This window comes from Schistocerca nitens, chromosome 4 (assembly GCF_023898315.1).
Source record: "Schistocerca nitens isolate TAMUIC-IGC-003100 chromosome 4, iqSchNite1.1, whole genome shotgun sequence".
Lineage (NCBI taxonomy): Eukaryota > Metazoa > Arthropoda > Insecta > Orthoptera > Acrididae > Schistocerca > Schistocerca nitens.
In genome coordinates, this window is record NC_064617.1 from 968,208,639 (window position 1) to 968,228,884 (window position 20,246).

Below are 20,246 nucleotides of genomic sequence, written 5' to 3' on the forward strand. Positions count from 1 at the left end.
ATTTCACCCCTTTCTGTGTTAAAGTTAGATTCATTAAAGGGTAATGAGGATCATTTTTCCTTTCTAGTGCTGTAATTGGATCAACCCATGCAAAGTGGTCTAGAGGTTCATGTGACCATGTATTTTGATAAAAAATTTTGTGAACATTTGCACACATTCCCAATAAACACTTGTGAAGTTTCACAGTCACCAATTCAATACTTGTAGATTGTTTGACCCCACAGTGCAGCTTATAACTCCATCCCTGAGTTTTTGACAAATTTGAGACATAATATCTCCAGCAATATTTGCAAGAAATAACACTAGGTCATCTTGTACAACTTTTTGCACTCTCTAAAGTGAAATAAATAAATAAATAAAAGATTTTGCAAGCAGTTTTCTTTGGTATAATTTGAAGCAAAGTCAGCTGAAAAAATAAATAATTGTAAAATCAATGTAAGTTAGATTTTTATACACTTGAAACTTTGTCCATAATAAAGGGTACTTTTAGCCCACTTTTACACAAAAACTCCCGTGCAAACTCTTTAAAACCATTTTCATTTGAAAGACAATGTTCTAAACCAGCTAAGAAACTACATTTGGTTTTGCAATGCGAGCATATAAGGCTCTAAAAAACCATCACAATGTGGAGGTGCATTCAAATACACCTGTATTCTGCTGGTACCCAAGTTAAATCTGACATCTCTTATTATGTTATACAATTGTTTAACATTGTTTGGGGACGGTATTATTAAACATCATGATGACTAGGAAGTGAGATCACGTCAGAACAACTCGAAACACTTCAAAGAAAGGGTGTCTTTTCCCATGACTCATCATGACACACTTCAGACTGTCTTTTTGCTATAATACCAACAATATAAGGAAGAGAGAGATTGCTACTCACCATTAAGACAACACACTGAGTTGCAGACAGACACAAGGAAAAGACATGTACAGATCAGTTTTTGGCCAAAGCCTTCTTCAGAAAGGGAAACACACACACACACACACACACACACACACACACACACACACACACACAGGTGCACACGCAAGCACACCTCATGCTATCTTTGACAGCTCGGACTGGAATGCAACTGCCACATAGAACAGATGACGTGATCTGGACAGGACTAGGCTTCCAACAGGTGCAGCACCGGGAGACTGTGGGGCAGGGAGGTGATTTACCATTGCCACTTGCTTTCTTTTTTTATTGGCGATTTAATAAATTCAGTAAAATATTATCTCATGCTGTTCAGTAGTGTTATGGAAATGATAAAAAATCGTAACAACTGGGCCCAAACTTTATCTTTGAGTTTGTGATTACATTCTGCATTTAATACAAATATACAATCACTGAAAATCTCAATCGTTTTCTTTACTAATAATCTCATAATAGGAACAGCCCACAGTTTACTTGGAAACAATTCATTTCGTTTAATTCAATGATCATGTAATATCGATTTTCACTCTATGAATCTTAAAGTTCGAAAAGATTATCAGACTTCAGAACAAAGCGAAGTGATTTTAAGTTCTATTGTAATTAACGACTAAACAATAATATTGCTGAAATTGGCAATTGAAAGTAATTACTATTACAAATGAAAAGCTTCCATATTTAAATATTTCACCTTTTTGTCCTATTATGAACTTTTTTCTCTTTAATATCTACATCTACATCTATGCTTTGCAAATCACCATGAGTTGCATGGCAGATGGTACGTCCCATTGGACCAGTTATTACAGTTTCTTCCTGTTCCATTCATGTATGAAGTGCAGAAAGAATGACTAATTGAATGCCTCTGTGCATACAGTAACTATTCTTATCTTATACTCATGACCCCTGTGTGAACGATACATAGGGGGTTGTAGTATATCCCTAGAGTAAACATTTAAAGCCAGTTCTTGGAACTTTGTAAACAGATTTTCACAGGATAGTTTACATTTACCTCCAAGAGTCTGTCAGCTCAGTTCCTTCAGTACCTTTTGTTTTGTTTTCTTTCAGGGCACAAAAACAACTATGGTCATATGCACCCATGTCAGAAAAATAGAACCCAAAGAGAGAAAAAGAGAGTTAAAAAGTTCTACCAGTTAAGCCAAATTGACGGAAGGAAAGACAGCTAAAAACAGGGACTTGGAGAAACCATAAAATACGCCATAGAGAAACAGAGGTCCTGAACTAAAGATTAAAATTACTTTGCCATATTGCTACAACAGATAAAAAGTAAAACGTGGTCGACAGCCTGTGCGTCATTCGTTAAAATGGCTGGTAAATCTTATGGCAGACATAACATAAGTGGTTAAAAAAAAAGGTATTCTATGAGGAACTGGCAAAACATCAGAGGTTGAGAGCAACGACCACATAGTAGTGGGAGAACATCGCTTAACACATTGTGATGGCTAAAAAGATAGTGCCAAACATGAAACCTAGATAAAATGACCTCCTTGCAATGAGAGGGCCACGAGGAAGTTGTCCAAGCCAGTGGGACAGGTTTAATTCCCCGGAGCTTGTTCCCGTGAAAGGAGGAGCAGTGGTGACTCCAAAGTGACACCACCTGCTGGCAGGCAGCAACACAGAGATCAGTGGATAGATGGAAGACTAGCAGGCTGAGGTACTAGGACTGCAGCCTTGGCAGCAACATCAGTGGCCTCTCTTTCTGTCAGAGTAACGTTACCAGTCACAGGGTCTCCATCAAGAGTGAGCAAGAGACAGCTTTTCTGCACCCGTTCCACTAAGGGATGGACGGTGTACAGCACACTGAGGCTCTGAGGGCGGTGTATAGCACACTGAGGCTCTGAAAGACACAGAGAGTTGGAGCAGATGACACAATTGAAAAGCCTGTGTCGTCGCCAGATGTGCTGTGTGGCCTGAAACAGGGTGCAGAGCCCTGCCGTAAATACTGAGCAGTGTTCCAAGCAGCTGATACCGAAAAATGTTGGTGCCAATGGTGTGTGTGTGTGTGTGTGTGTGTGTGTGTGTGTGTGGGTGTGGGTGTGTGTGTGTGTGTGTGTGTGTGTGTGTGTGTGTGTGTGTGTGATGGGCGCCCAACATTGAGGCCATTAGCGCCCTTACACTTATGAAAACAAAAGAATGTGGATATGAATTAAAAGTATTGTACACGCATGCACTCAAAGTGACCACACAGTCACTGTATCACATGCACCCTCACATCCAATAAAACCAATTAGGAGGGATGAGGAGTAATCAAGAAATTAAAACACAGAAGAACTAAAAGAAAATCACACGGAAATGTGACTGGCTAACCACTTATAAAAAAACTGGGGTGAGCCCTTTAAGAACATCTCCTTAAAATCTTGTTAAAAACGTTGGACAATTCACAAAATTTTAAAACCCTAGCCACATTTGTTTGATCATTACATAAAATAGATTGCAAATCCGCCACAATCTGCGGGTCTGCAAATAAAATGCAGTCCAATAAAATGTGGCGCACCGTGATCTGCACGTCACAAGCACCACACATTGGAGGGTCCTCTCGCCAGAATAAGAATCCGTGTGTCATCGGGCAGTGGCCTATGCGAAGACGAGTAAGATGGAGCTCAATGTGGCTGGAAGGAAGTACTCCACGGCCAAGCTGTGGGCTTAATGACACTGAGCTTGTTATCGGTAACTGTCAGCTACTCATTTTCCCATCGACAAGACTTTGTACCTCAACAGCGAGGTGATAGCATACAGGAGGATAGCACACAGAAATACCAGAGGATAACGACACGCTTCCTTGACTGCTCAATCCACCGTTTCGTTCCCTACAATTCCAAAGTGCCCAGGTAGCCAGCAGAAAGACACTTCCTTCCCCATTTGTTGTAGTTGTAAGAGGGCATCCTGGATATTCTGGGTTACTGTATCTGCTGGGTACAAACGTTGGAGAGAGTAAAGGGCGCTCGGAGAATCTAAGCAGACGATAAATTTAACACTGGGAGAACTTCTCATCTGCTCCAGTGCTCACATAATCGCATATAATTCTGCGTTGAAGACAGTAAATTCTGGGGGCAGTCTGACTTTGAGGACACAATCTGTGAAAACTGAAGTCCCCCTGCTTAGACCCATCCGTAGAAACAACAACAAGGTTGTGTTACTCAGATAAAACATCAGAGAATATCGCATTAAAAACAGAAGCAAGATTGCTATCTCTCCGCACCAAATCTAAAATCACTCTGGTCTCTCCAGTAACCAGGGTGGTAGACAGTTAAAACCCTGGATTTGGGGTCGTACTGGCTGGTAACCCCAGCACATGCTGCATTCGGATCCCAAATGGCATCGTGGCTCGTCGAAAAAAGATATTCCAGATGTGGACAAGCAATAGTATGGTGTGAGGGTGAAGTAGGAGCTGCCAGGAACTTACATGCCTGACGCACCATGAGGAGCTCGTGCCAGATCATAAGTGGCAGTTCCCTTGCCTCTGCACAAATGCTAGATATGGGACTGATTCAATAAGCATCCGTGACCAGCTGAATCCCCTCATGATGGACAGCATCAATGAACCAGAAGTAAGAGGTTCTCGCTGACCCGTACACCGTGCAACCATAGTCCAGCCACAAATGCACAAAAGCCTAATAAAACTGAAGGAGACATGACGTGCCTTCTCCCCAAAATCTGTGGCTAAGGCACTTGATGATGTTCAGTGCCTTCACGGTTCTGGCTTTCAGGTCTCGCACGTGTGGTAACCACGACAACTGGGAGTCAAAAATGAAGCCCCGAAACCGCACTGTGTCTCTAAAATGTAGGATGGTGTCCCCCATATTCAAGGCAGGCAAATTAAAAAGACAACGAGAATGATTTAACTAAATATACACACACTTACCTGCAGAAAACTGGAAACCCATTTTTGCAACCCACTCCTCTAACCTCCACACTGTACGTTGCAACTGACAGCTCGCCGATGCAACACTGGAGGAGGAACAGAAAAAAAAAAAAATCATCTACAAATAAGGAGCACTGTATAGGACTCCTTACTGTAGATGTGATACTGTTGACAGCTTTGGTAAAGAGGGTAGCACTTAAAACACTGTCCTGAAGAACACCATTCTCCTGCTCAAATCAATCATCGAAGAATATGCCGATACAGTGATGCTTACTGAGGAAAGCCTGCGGAATAGCCACCTCTAGGAGGGTCAGATTGTCGACAGTGGACCGAACTCTTCGAAACCCACACTGAGAGTGGCTATGTGTCACCTGGTCTCTAACAAACAGACCAGACGATGGTTAACCATTTGCTCCAGGGTCTTTCCTACACAGCTCGTTAAGGCAGTACTCCAATAACTACTGCAACATGTGCAGTTCTTTCCTGGTTTGAGGAGAGGAATCAGAATTGCCTCCCTCCACGAGTTTGGGAAGCTGCCTGTCTGCCACATTAGATTAAAATATTCGAGGAGGATTTTCTTTGATGCCGCTGGCAAATGTCGAAGCACGCAGTACCGGATTTGGTCGTGACTGGTTGCAGTGTCACGGATCTCAGTCAGTTCTGATTCGAGCTCCCACATGGAGACAGGGGGGGAGTAGGCCTCAAACTGTCGAACCTGAAGCCGAACTTTTCCTTCTCTACAGTCACAAGTTAGTGACAAAACGCTGGATCCTAGCTTGCATTGGCAGTACTTTGAGCAAAATGTTTGGAATGCATTTGAGCAATATCTCCGGGTGTTGTATGGAGGGACCCATGATTCAGCACTGCTGGTATCAATAAACAGCTGCATTTATCAGAAATCCTCCAGATGGCTTCCCATACTTTTATAGAAGAAGTGGAACAATTGATGGAGTCCACAAATACTTGCCATGACCTTTTCCCACTCACCCTAGTGACACATTGAGCCTTGGCATTTGTGACTCAAAAATCTGTAAGGTTGTCTGCTGTCGGTCAGCATTTAAAATGTCAAAGAGTCACATGCCTTTACCAGACTGCGGAACGGCACTCGTCTGTCCCCCAAGGTACAGGTCGCCTCCTAAGATGACCTGAGGACTGTGGGATGGAGAGGTCAGCAGCGCGACGGATCATTCGTGTGATGCGGTCCACCCACTCTCGGATGCTGTCGCAATGTTTGAACGCGCAGCCAGTTAGCCCTGCTGACCGTCCATTTTGGGGGCTTCACTTCAGGGGATGAGCCAATTAGTAGGTGAAGGCTGATTGGGAAGTGGTCACTGGAATGTAGGTCATCAATGACTTCACACTGAAAAGAGTCAGCGAGGGTGGGAGAACAAAAAGAGAGGTTGACGGCTGAGAATGACCCAGTAGCAGTAGACAAATGTGAGAGAGTACCTGTGCTGAGGATACACAGCTTGTGAGATGTCATGAGGCCCTCCAAAATCTGACCTCGAAAGCAAGTATCGGTCGAGACCAACAGGACACGATGGGCATCGAAGTCTCCCAGGAGGAGGAATGGTCGCAGAAGTTGTGCGATAAGATCCGTGAGAGCCTCCCGAGTCCAGAGCAGCTTGCAAAGGTAAATACAGTGAGCAAACAGTGATCCTTCGACACACGTGAATTTGAACTGCAACTGCTTGCAGGTCAGTAGCCAAGGGGAGAGCAGAGGAGTGGTGCGCATTAATGAAAAACATTGTGACACCTTCCTTGGCCCTTCCCCCAATAGGTCATCCTTGCAGAGTAGTGTATATCCCTGTAGCACATGGATATCTGTGTCTTTAAAATGCATTTCTTGTAAACAAAAGCACAACGGACATGCCTGTGCTAGGAGTTTCAGTTCCTCCACACAAGTCCTGAACCCACTCAGGTTCCACTTTAATATGGACGCCATGTCATCGGTGCAGTTTTAGTTTACCCCTATCTTTGCACCAGGGAGGTAAAGCACTTGAAGAGTACGGGAGAGTGGAGGGGCTGCCTGGATCCACAGCATCTAACTCCTTATCAGTCGGACGGGAAAGAATGACGTCTGATGGCACTCGGGACAGCTTTCTACCCAAACGTCGTGAGCATTTCCCTGCACCCTGTCCCTTCGAAGATGAGGAAGAAAGGGGGCATGGAGTGGCACTCTGCTTTTCTTGTACCTTCTGAATGTTAGCTGTGGAACTGTTGTTGGTCTTCTCTGGTGCAGCTGCCTGGATTGCTTTGTCCTTGCTCTTTTTCCCTCAACATGTACACGTGCAAGTACAGGTGCTTATGGTGGATACAGACACACTAGGCATCTTCTGTGTCGAAGCGTCCGTCTTGGGAATAGGTTTGTGCACCACGGAAAAATACGAGGTGGCTAAGACAGGGTTTTGTCGCCTTATATTGTTTTTAGGCTTCGGCATAGGGGATCCGACTGGTCACTTTTATCTCCTGTATTTTGCATTCTTCAGCAAAAACAGGGCAGTCTCGGCTCCAGACTCTGTGGTTCCCAGAGCAGTTGATGCAGATCGCCAGAGACAGGCAGTCAGTCCCAGAGTCAAGAGCGGCTTTTCTGCATTTCCCACAGTTCGCTTCACCTCCACAGCTCGTGGTTGTATGGCTGAAACGCTGGCATTTATAGCACCACATAGGGTTTGGAATGTAAGGTCAAACATTAAGTCGAAGGAATCCCACCATAAGATGTTCAGGCAGTGTCGGAGAATTGAATGTGACAATGAAATTGGCAGTATTTCCAGTTGCTCCATTATTCCTGCGTGTTTGTTGCTCCACATCAACTATTCCCTGGGATGCCCATTTTTGCTTCAGTTCTGCTATGTCCATATCCATGATATCTTGGCATGTGACGATGCCCTTACTGGAGTTGAGAGAGGTCTGCATCTCAACAATATCACAGTCACCCAGTTTCTGCAATTTGTTAAGAAGGTCTACCTGCTTTAACCTGTTAGTTTCATCCAACAATGAGTGATTACACAATTGTTTTATAGATTTTAATGTTCCATCAAGGCCTTCCAAACCCTTATCACCAGAAACACATTGTTATTCATGACTCCATGAGCCCTGTTACTGCAGCCCAAAGTATTCTTACTATCAGGAGGACCAGCCTCTCTCATTCTTTTGGATGAATGGGTGTGAATACTCCCAGGCGGTACACCCTTCCTGCTGAGAGGAGAAGAAGACGATTTCGAGGGTTCCATCTCGTTCCCACAAGCAGCTAGGGAAATTAGGGTCTTTTCAGACAGAGCCCCGCTTGCCTGAGTAAGCCTTATACAACTGAGGTGCAGCAGGTTCCTCAGACGTTGCCCGCTAATGACTTTTCCACCTCAACAGCTACGCATCCCATTGGTGCGCAGCACACCTCGAGATTGAATGTTTTTTTTTTATAGAGGTTTATCCCGTCCTCGTGATCCGCGCAGTTAAGCCAAGATCCCCATTCCCAGAGACACACAATGTTCCACCACTGCGCCATGCAGTGGTTGCTGAAGCAGGCCCAGAGCTTATGGTGACAAGGGATTGGCGGCGCTTACCAGTCCCCAGCTCAGGAACCCCTGGGTCGCCAAGCCCGTACCCAGCAAATCAATGCTGAGCCCCTGAGCGTGCCAACGATGAAAGCACACCTGACACCACAGTCAGTCCGAGCGCCATCAGTGCACACAAAGGTACTATTGCAAAGTTCCATGTGAACATCGTGAAACTGAAGGTGATAAAGTGAGGCTGGAGTAGTGTCCTTAGGAAGCAAACAAAGGTCCAGGTGAACATGGGCCATTGCACCAAGCCAACATGGTGGCGGGTTCACACCCACTGGGAAAGTGGCGGGTGGTGTGAAGTTAAGCTGCCGGAGCAAGAGCCGAAAGCGAATGCCAGGAAGTAACAGAGAAGAGGTACGTGCTCCATACTGGTGATCAAAGGAGTCATCAAAGAAGGAGGCATAGGATGGGGTGCCACGCATGACAAACAAATGGCTTGCATATCTCCTGAGAGGAAAGTCGCGGCAATAGGACAGTGGTAGTTTGGCAGCTTCTGCATACAGACTCTCAACCGGGCTAGTGTAAGAGGCGGCCAAACAGATGCTACGATGATGGATAGTATTGAGATAGCGTAAGAGGGACGGATGTGCAGATGCGTAAATGAAACACCCATAGTCTAGTTTTGAACAGACAAGGGAATGATACAAATGGAGGAGGTTGGTCCAAACTGTTCCCAAGGAAGTACCACTGAGGACACATACAGTGGGTGACCAGGTAAGACACGTCGGAAGACCAGGTAAGTTCCCTGTCGAGCATTAGCCTGTACGAGGTCAACCGCCCCTTACGTATTGAGAATAATATATCTTTGCCTCACATTTGTTGGCTGCTAAGCGAGTAGGGCGGATTTCGGCAGGACGGCCATCCGCATTTACAATTGTTTAACGGCTGTGAGTGTCACCCAAAGCCATGGGCCTGAACTCCACTAAATAAATAAATGGTGTTAATTGAATGATTTATCTGATGTGTTTAAGTGTTCATTTATGTACCGCGATTATGCGACAACCGCTCTAGACACCCATGATTTGGATTGCAGTGAGGATTGTGCATTCAGTGCCACATGAAGAATACTGGCGTGTGACAACATTAATAGGCGACCTGTGATAAGTTAACCGTTATTACTTTGTCAGACGACTCGAGTAACTGCCTCATTCACACTGTTTAGACAAAAAGATATAGAACATTAACAACAGAGTATGTACTGATTATTGCTATCCGAAATCCTAATTAGCTTTGTTGGATTTGATAGGAAACAACTCCCGTGCAAATATTAACCGATCAGCCTTTATCAATTGCTCATGGTCACACTACTTTAAACTGTAAGTCACTAGTCAATTACGGTGGGTTTAATAGGGAGGGTTTCAAGCCCCAGGAATTTTGTGGTGTCAATGAACAGAAGACCAACAGGCCTAAGATTTAAAGACAGTAGAAGAAACCAAATGCACTGCCTGAAATCCATACAAACGGTTTTGTCAGTGGAAAAATGAAAGCCATTGTAAATGCTCCATGAGTAAAGACAATCCAGACATGGCTGAAGATGCCACTCAAGGAGACTAGTCCATGCAGAACTGCAATAGAAGGCAAAATCGTCAATGAAAAGGGAGACAGGCCATAATAGGGTTAATGGCGATAGCAAAGAGGATGACACTCAGGGCGGAACCCTGAGGCACACAGTTTTTCTGGATGAAGGTGTCCGACAGGGCAGAACCCACACGTACTGTGAAAACTCAGCCTTTTAAGAATTCCTGTACGAAACAGGGCATGCGGCCATGGAAGCCCCATGTGTAGAGAGTACAGAGAATACCAGTCCTCCAGCAGGTGTCACAGGCCTTCTCCAAACTGAAAAAAACATGGCCATAGTCTGCTGTTTCTGCAGAAAACCATTCATGAGATGGGTTGACAAAGTCACATGATGGTCAACCACAGAACCACGGGCCCGAAATCCACACACTGCAGTGGTTAGTAAATTGTGAGACTCGAGCTACCATACCAGCTGGGCATGTATCATACGTTCCATCACCTTACAAACAGCTGGTGAGAGTGAGACGTAGTGCCGTATACCGATCCTGCCTTGGTGGCGGTTGAGTGGGAGATGTGTCTCAGAGCTGGATAATGACAGATGATGACGCGATACTGGACGCGCACGTAGTTTGTGTATCAGCCGATAGAGGACAGTATTGGGTAGGGGACTGTGATTTAGTTTCGATTGTGCCCACTAGAGTGCACTAAAGTAATAGAATGTTTTTCATAATCCACTCTAGTACTTTCATAAAGTGTTGTTATGTCTTTTTGTGTATGTAAAATGTTATAAATGTGTTTTAGCAGTATGAATGATGCGTGAGTGTGGTTTAAGGTTAATATGAAGATAATTGCTTAACGAGTTATGTAGTGGGATTTAGTGTGGGAACATTTCGAAGAAGTATGGATATGGACAAAGGGGATTTTTGCGGAATAGATTTGTAAAGTAAGTTTGTGGTAAAGGGAAAGTTAATTCAGGTATAAATAACAATAGTAAACAACTTTATGCATAAACAAAATTTCAGCATATTAGCTAATTACGCCAGTAAAAAGTGCAGTCGTTAGGTTTACTATTTTGCAATTGGTTATTGATGAAAAGTGCGGACTGGCGCAGGTGAATGTTGTTTTGCTATTGGCTGTTGAGTAAACTGACCAACGGCAAAGCAATATTCTTCGCGCGCCTTTCTCTGCTGGTAGAGAAGACTTAGAGTATTCTAGAGAGGAGTCAGAGCCTAGCCATGAAACAGTTCGGAATGTGTAGTAGTAGTTCCGATGGAAATGATAAGTTGCCGGATCTAGCAGTGTTTCATACATCAAAAGTGTTGTAAAGTGACAGCATAATTATTCCGATGGGTGTGTAGAAATTTCAGAATTTTTAAGTGAATTTAGTGACGAGAAAAGAGATATATTCCGCGTAGCGTATTGAGCAGGTCGGTGGCTAAAAACTGTGACTGCATTTGGTACTGACAGACTTAATTTTTGGCGAGCATTATCAATAAAAAACAATCAGTATTTTTGTAGCTATTACGTCTTCGGGAAATGCAAAACCATAAACTTGCTAATGTGAGTAAAAGGGATAGTCAGTGACTGTGTTAAGAGTAGCACGGGCTTGGCAGTGATACTGGTTCACCTAAGTTTCAGGATATATTAATTAAGGACAAAATTTCCAACCTTTCATTTCGTGTGAAAACTTTCTCCTGAAACGTAGATTAGTGACTTTAATTGCAGCCTGGTTCACGTCGAAGTACAGTAGGTTTCACTCAGCTCCCCTACTGATGATCTGCTGAGACAATGTTCACAGGTAGGTGCAGGTTCGTCGTAAAGGGACGGAAGGAACCGCACCGCCAAAAGAGAAATGGGACAATAACAAGAAGGAAGATGTTTCTCCTTGCCAGGATTAGGTATAGGTACAACAGTGGCTTCACGCCAGCATCTGGGAAACATACCCTCTGACCAGATGCGATTGTATGTATGAAGGAAAAAGTGCTTGCCCGCAAGAGAAAGGTTCCGCAACATCTAAATGTCAACATCATCCGGCACTGGGGTGGAGGATCAGAATGAAGTGAGAGCATGATCTAGCTCCCTCATCGTAAAGGTGGGATTGTAAAACTCATGAACCTGAGAAGAGAAGGGTATCGCCTAAATCTCCTCCACTCGTTTCCGATGGAAGAAAGGAGGGTGATAGTGGGTGGAGCTGGAAATCTCTGCAAAATGGCAGCTCAAGGTGTTGGAGATAGCAATAGGGTCCACTATGACATCAACTGCTAATCTGAGGCAGGAAATTGGGGAATGGATCTCAATGCCAGACAGCTGTCGGAGGTTGGCCCACATGACAGAAGACTGTGTGGAACAGTTAAAAGAACTAGTAAAGGAAATCCAGCTAGCTTTCCCGCTATCCTGAAGAACGCGAAAACGCTGTGCATGCAACTGTTTGTAATGAATGCACGTAGCCATCATAGGGTGATGGTTAAAAACACGGAGAGCATGTCTCCGCCCACAAACTGTGCCATGACATGCCTCCATCTACCTAGGGACCAGGACATGGTGCAGCAAAGAGGAAATGCAAGGAATGGAATGTTCTCTGGTGGTAAGGATAACATTTGTAAGATATTCTACCTGGTTGTCACAAGAGGGGAAATGTTGTCCGTTTAAGGCCGCCAGGGAGGAGTAAAGCTTCTAGTCGGCTTTAGAAAGCTGTCATTTTGGTGTGCTCATGCGTTGGGTAGGAGTCAGCAATCGGACAGCACATGGGAAATGGTTGCTTGAGTAAGTGTCAGAGAGAACGGACTATTTGAGATGATAGGCAAGCAAGGCAGTGCAGAAGGAGATGTGCAACTGGGAATAGGTGTGAGTGGACAGTGTTAAGACAGGTTAAGGTGATTGAAAAGGTCATCCAAGAGTGCACCTCTCCTACAGGTCCCCAAAGGGGATGGTACACATTAAAGACTCCGAGCAGCAGAAAGGGGTGGGGGAGTTGCCCAATAAGCTGGAGGAAGTCTGCCCTGGTGACACCAAATGACGGAAAGATGTAAACAGCAAAGGTCAAATGAGGAACGAAAATCCCGACTGCAACAGCTTGAGGCCGGGTAATCAGGGAGATGGGATGACTATGAATGACACCCCAGATGAGCAGCATGACTCACCCACGAGGATCGAAGGCCGTGAACATTCAATTAGAGTCATAATGAGGAAAGGGGAGGAGGGAAAAAATGAAGGGGTGTCACCTCAGCGGCTGCCGAGTGCCAGCCTTCGAAGACTCACTGCCACAAGGCGCAGAGGCTGGAGGAACCTGCTCCACAAGATATACAGAGGCATCAACATTTTCCCTCAGTCAATCTGCGGAGTCCAAGGCAGAAAAATGGTTAGTGGTGTGCACTGGCAACACGGGTGTCGGTCGGGCGAGGGTATCACGTGGCAACACCATTGAAGAGGATCTCAGAGTCGGTGAAGGAGAAGACCGTTTGCCTTTGTTTGACTTCTTGGAGCCTTCCCGATTGGCAGAGGAAGACTCTGATGTTCGTTGGCTGGAGGGACGTAAGAAGTTTTTGCAGGAGTATTCCTTCTGTCCTTTCCAGCTTGCCGATTATGTAGCTTGCACAGCTGGAGGAGGAGACGGGACTGCTACCATGACACTGGGCAATTTCACAACCGCACTGCTGAATTTGAGTTTTGATGTCTGCATAGTCATGTCCTTCGTGGAGCGACATGTAGCAAGAACAGAATTGTAATTTATGGATGGTTGAATGCAGGGTTTCCGACTAGCCAACAACTTGCGAGCGACCAGATAAGGCACTTTTTCCTTCCCCAGATCTACTGGACAGCCCGCTCATTGACATACATAGGACAATCTCTGGAGGAGGTGGCGTGGTTGCCATTGCCATTGATACAGCAGAGGGAAGGAGGCAGGCAATTGCCCTTGTGAACATCCCTACCACAGATTACACATTTGGCTGGGTCTCGAGAGGATATTTGAGTGGTGGTGTAACGATGACACTGGCAGCAGTGCATCGGGTTCGGAATGTATGGTTGGACTGTGATAACTTCATAGCCTGCTTTGATCTTTGACAGAAGCACCACTCTATCAAAAGTGAGGAAAAAAGAGTGTGTAGGCAGTAAGGATGCATCTAACTTTTTCATTACGCGATTGACTGCAATGACACCCCGATCAGACAGGTAAGTTTGGATTTCTGCCTCGACCAGACCATCGAGCAACCTACTGCAAATAACACCATGGGTAGAATTCAGCGTGCAATGGGTCTAGACACAAACAGTATCTACATCTACGTGATTACTCTGCTATTCACAATAAAGTGCCTGGCACAGGGTTCAATGAACCACCTTCAAGCTGTCTCTCTACCGTTCCACTCTAGAACGGCGTGCGGGAAAAACGAGCACTTAAATTTTTCTGTGCAAGCCCTGATTTCTGTTATTTCATCGTGATTATCATTTCTCCCTATGTAGGTGGGTACCAACATAATAATTTTGCATTTGGAGGAGAAAACTGGTGATTGAAATTTCAAGAGAAGATCCCATCGCAACGAAAAATGCCTTTGTTTTAATGACTGCCACTCCAATTCACGTATCATGTCTGTGACACTATCTACCCTATTTCACGATAATACAAAACGAGCTGCCCTTCTTTGTACTTTTTCGATGTCATTCATCAGTCCCACCTGAATTGGATCCCACACTGCACAGCAATACTCCAGAATAGGGCGGACAAGTGTGGTCTTTAGTACTACACCTGTTGCACCTTCTAAGACTCTAAGTGTTATGCCAATGAATCGCAGTCTTCTGTTTGCTCTACCCACAACATTATCTATGTGATTGTTCCCATTTAGGTTATTTGTAATTGTAGTCCCTAAGTATTTAGATGAATTTACAGCCTTTAGATTTGTGTGACTTACCACATAATGGAAATTTAGCGGATTTCTTTTAGTACTCATGTGAATAATTTCACGTTTCTTTATTTAGGGTCAATTGCCACTTTTTGTACCACACACATATCTTATCTAAATCATTTTGCAATTCGTTCTGGTCATCTGATGACTTTACAAGATGGTAAATGACAGCATCATCTGCAAACAATCTAAGACGGCTACTCAGCTACAGGTCAGGAACAATAGAGGGCCTATAACACTTCCCTGGGGAATGCCAGATATTACTTCTGTTTTACTCGATGACTTTTCGTCTATTACTACAAACTGTGACCTTTCTGACAGGTAATCACGAATCCAGTCACACAACTGAGGCAATATTCAATAGGCACACAGTTTTGTTAGAAGACGCTTGTGAGGAACAGCGTCAAAAGCCTTTTGGAAATCTAAAAAAATGGAATCAGTTTGACATTCCCTGTTGATAGCACTTATTACTTCATGAGTAAAAAGAGCTAGTTGTGTTTTGCAAGAATGATATTTTCTGCATCCGTTCTGACTACGTGTCAATAAATTATTTTATTCGAGGTAATTCATAATGTTCGAACACAACATATGTTCCGAAACCCTACTGCAAATCGACGTTAGTGGTATGGGCCTGTAATTCAGCAGATTACTATTTCCCTTTTTGGGTATTGGTGTGCCTCGAGCAATTTTCCAGTCTTTAGGTATAGATCTTTCTGTGATGAGCAGTTGTATATAGCTGCTAAATACGGAGCTGTTGTATCAGCATACTCTGAAAGGAACTTGCTGGTGTACAATCTGGACTGGAGGCCTTTCCTTTATTAAGTGATTTAAGCTGCTTTGCTACACCGAGGATATCTACTTATATTTTTCTCATCGTGGCTTTTGTTCTTGATTGGAATTCAGGAGTACTTACTTTGTCTTCTTTGGTGAAGGAGTTTCGGAAAACTGTGTTTAATAACTCTGCTTTAGTGGCACTGTTATCAGTGACTTCGCCTTTGTTATTGTGCAGTGAAGGTACTGATTGCATCTTGCCACTGGTGTGCTTTATGTATGAACAGAATCTCTCTGGGTTTTCTGCCATATTTCAAGACAGAGTTTCGTTGTGGAAAATATTAAAAGCATTCCGCATCGAAGCAAGCGATACATTTCGAACTTCTGCAAAACTTTCCCAATCTTGAGGATTTTGGGTTCCTTTAAGTCTGGCATGTTTTTTTCATTGCTTCTGCAACAGCAATCTGACATGTGTGTACCATGGGGGATCAGTACCATCACTTATTTTTTTTATGTGGTATATATCTCTCAACTGCCGTCGATACTATATCTTTGAAATCAATCCACAGCTTTTCTACGCTTATATGATCAGATCAGAAGGCGTGGAGACTGGCTCTTAAATAGGTGTTAAGAGTATTTTTATCATCTTTTTTAAATAAATGTACATTGTGTTTCTTTTTGATGTTTTTTGGGTGTTGCCTAGCAGCAACTGCCTTGTGATCACTGATCCCTGTATCCATCACGATACTCCCTATTCGTCCAGGATTATTTGTTGCCAAGACGTCGAGTATGCTTTTGCAACCATTTACCCTTTGAGCAGGCTTATGAACTAATTGTTCAAAATAATTTTCTGAGAGAGCATTCAGTACAATTTCGGATGACGTTTTATGCCTGCTGCCAACTTTAAACATAATTTTTCCAGCATATCGAGGGTAGATTGAAGTCACCACCGACTATAATTGTATGAGTGTTATACCCATTTGAAATGAGACTCAAGTTTTCTTTGAACTGTTCAGCAACTATATCTTCTGAGTTGGGGGGTTGGTAAAATGATCAAATTAATAGTTTAATCCAATTGTCAAGTATAACCTCTTCCCCTACTATTTCGCAGGAACTATCTACTTCAATTTCACTATAAGGTAAACTTCTTCTGACAGCAATAAATACTCCACCACCAACTGTATTTAATCTGCCCTTTCTGAACAATGTTAGGTCGTTTGAAAAAATTTGTGCTCAACTTATTTCCAACATTAGCCAGCTTTCCGTAGCTGTAACCATTTGAGATTCAGTGCTTTCTATTAGGATCTGGAACTCTGGTTCTTTCCCAACACAGCTACAACAATTTAAACTACTATACTGATTGTTGTTACAACTACCTTACTGTGTTTTACCTGCCACCTTTTAGAAGGATGCCCTTTCTGTGGTTTCCTGAGAACATCTAACCTAAAGAACTGCCCAGTCCCTTCCACCCAGCCCCTACTACCCATGTAGCTGCTTCCTGTGTGTAGTGGACTCCTGACCTATTAAGCTGATACCCGGAAACACACCATCCAATTGAATGTTGGGCTCTATACGGTTCCCTTTCTGTGCAGCGACCGTGGAATATAAAATTATAAAGATTGTAGCAACCAGTTGCTGAAACATAATTTATTTATCTTGTTGCAAATTGATTTCGACTGATATCAGTCATTATCGGTGCTAAAACAAATACAAGACACAGGGCATAAACAACAATTGCAAAAAAATGACAATAAAACATACTTACATCAATTACAACATCTGCAGATGTCTGAAATTAAAATTCAAAGTCATAACATACAATTTTTCTAACTGATGCATGCCATAAGTAGAAGTACTGTCCTTGGCAGATTTCTATCATGAAGTGACACATCATAGGTCAACACTACAACAAGACAACATGAGGTGGCGCCACGTTGAAATAAGCGCCCTCTACGTAAATTACAAAATGCAAATCGATTTGCAACAACATAAATAAATTATGTTTACACGACTGGTTCTACATTCTTTATAATTTTACACCATCCAATGGTGCAAGTCAAGGAATCTAAAGCCTACACGGTCACAGAACCACCCGAGCCTCTGATTCAGACCCTCCACTCAGCTCTGCACCGAAGGACCACAGTTGGTTTCATCGACGATGCTGCAGATGGTGAGCTCCACCTTAATCTTGCAAGCAAGACTGGCAGTCTTTATCATTTCCACTAGCTGCCCAAAACCAGATAGAATCTCCTCTGATCCAAACTGACACATGTCACTGGTACTGACATGTGCCACCACCTGCAGTTAGCTGCATCCTGTACTCTTCATGGCACCTGGAAGCACTCTTTCCACATCCAGAAAGACTCCTCCCAGTGTGCACATGTAGTGCACACTGGTTTCCTTCCCCTCCTTGGCAGCCATGTTCCTAAGTGGCTCCATTACACGCCTAACGTTGGAGCTCCCAACTACCAACAAACTCAGCCTCTGTGAATACTGGGGAAGTGCAATCAGTCTACAAAGGAGATTGCTTACAAATCATTTGTATGATCCAACCCAGAATATTACTCAAGTGTGTGAGACCCATACCAGATAGTACTAATAGGGGATATGGACAAATGGCCACAGGTTTGTTTAATCTATGGGAGACTGTCACAGAGATACTGTTCCCCCTCCCCTCCACCCGCCAGGGAGGAGATGGCATTCGCGCCTTAAAATGTATAAAAGCTATTGATAATATAGCTATTACTACGAAGAGCGGAGCAGGTGCGCAAGTTATTCTGCATGGTCCTTCAGTGTTTTGTGGATGCATACTCAATTTTAAACTTTTAACTGCACATGGTAATGACTGGGTTACTGTGGCTCTAGTGTGTGGTGGTAAAGTGGAGACTGTATCAAGGCTGGAGAATTTTAACAGTTGAGAAGTTATTGCTTATCATACATTTCAGATAAGTGAGGTGTATGACAGAGATCATGTTACATCTTACTATATGTTTACAACGCCATTGTTTGTCTGGAATGGGGTGGACGACTGCATCCGGCTTAAAGACCTTGTCAGCCACAGATAATGGCCAAAACCTGTACATCAAACGAACTGGGGAGTCCATACGTTCAGCCCCTCAGAAAGTCTTTCGCTGCCTGCCAGACTTTGGAATGATCTCCCACTCAACTATGGGTGAGGGGTCAACCTCAGTGCTGGCAGTACCCGGGGCGGCCACAGCAGTGGACCAATCATGGGACATGTGGGATGTGCTCGACGTCCCTCGCATCCCTGCATCCGAACCCCCACAGTGATGCCCCTTGGCAGCAGCCCCAAGCTGTGTGACAGAAGCCAACACCACCTGCAGCTGTGAGCGAGTGGTCACCAACTCAGCTGGCATCTGTATATGGCAATCACAGTTCCTATCCACTACGGAAGTACCTCCTGTTTGAAGCTCGCAAAAATATGTAACAAACAAACGGTGTACTCACATTATTAGGAGCAGAAACTTGAGGTGCTCTCTAACTGATGGTCTAAACGACCCTGCCATGGAGGAGCAAAGCTGCAAGCAGTTGCTGTACTTGAGAATCAGAAGTGCTCTCCAAAAGAAATGTGCCATTTTGTAAACAAGAGCAGGATTTCATGGGGCCAGCAATTGCATCAACACCTTTCTGAATATTAAACAGATTTACCGTAGCAAAGGACTGACTGTCTTCAGTACGTGAAACCTCGACGAACCATGTAGCAATTGACAGGGTCTTTGAATCGTTTGCCTCATTCCATTTATGTTTGGTAGGCATTGACTGTGAAGATGACGATAGGCTCACTGCAAGGAAATCTTCCATGAGTGCCAGTGTCTCCGATGGTGCGCTCCTTCCAACTGGTGACCCCCTCAGAAGGGGACGCATCTGCCTTAGATGATTGTTCACACCTCAGGTCACACCTCTCAGACACCTGGCAGAGGGACAAATCGCCAATTTGCGAAGTTAGCAGGTCAGGCAATCACCCCTCCCTGGGCCTGGCCTGAACAGGGGGTATGTGCTAACCCTACCTGTCAACCCAGGGCTAGGAATTACACGTTACCAGGTCATCTGTTATGCATTAGACACATGGGCTGGCCTTCAAGAGCATACAGGCAGGACAAAGAAAAAGAGAAACCTCAAACGCCAAAGCGGAGAAAGGATAGGAGAAGGGGAAAAAAGAAAGAAAAATGGAATGCAAAAACAGTAGGGAGTCTGTTCTGATATCGGCTACTGAATATACAGAACAGATTTCCATAACATCCCAGGCATGTTCCTCAAGGGAGTGGAAACAGATAGTAAGAGGGTCAACATGCACCAAGGAAAGACTGTAATCGTCAGCGGAGACTTTGACTACGCAAAAATTAATTGGGAAAATTACAGTTTTTTAAGTGATGGGCATGATAAGACATCCTGTGAAACTTTACTAAATGTCTTTTCTGAAAGATACATAGAACAGATAGCTAGGAATCCCACTCATGATGTAAATATATTGGATCTAATGGCAACAAATAGACCTGACGTCTTTGAGGATGTCCACATTGAAACTGGTATCAGGGACCATGACATGGTTGTAGCAACAATGATTACCAAAGTACAAAGGACAACTAAAACAAAGAGAAAGATATATATGTTCAGTAAACTAGATAAAATATCAGTTGTGTCATATCTCAACGATGAACTTGAAACATTCAGCA

At 43.9% G+C, this 20,246-nt stretch overlaps 1 protein-coding gene across 4 annotated transcripts in view; it reads right to left on the reverse strand.

The window, feature by feature from the left end:
• Positions 1–20,246, reverse strand: part of LOC126253648 (T-cell immunomodulatory protein) — a 443,932-nt gene that overhangs the window by 208,305 nt on the left and 215,381 nt on the right. The window lies entirely within an intron of this gene.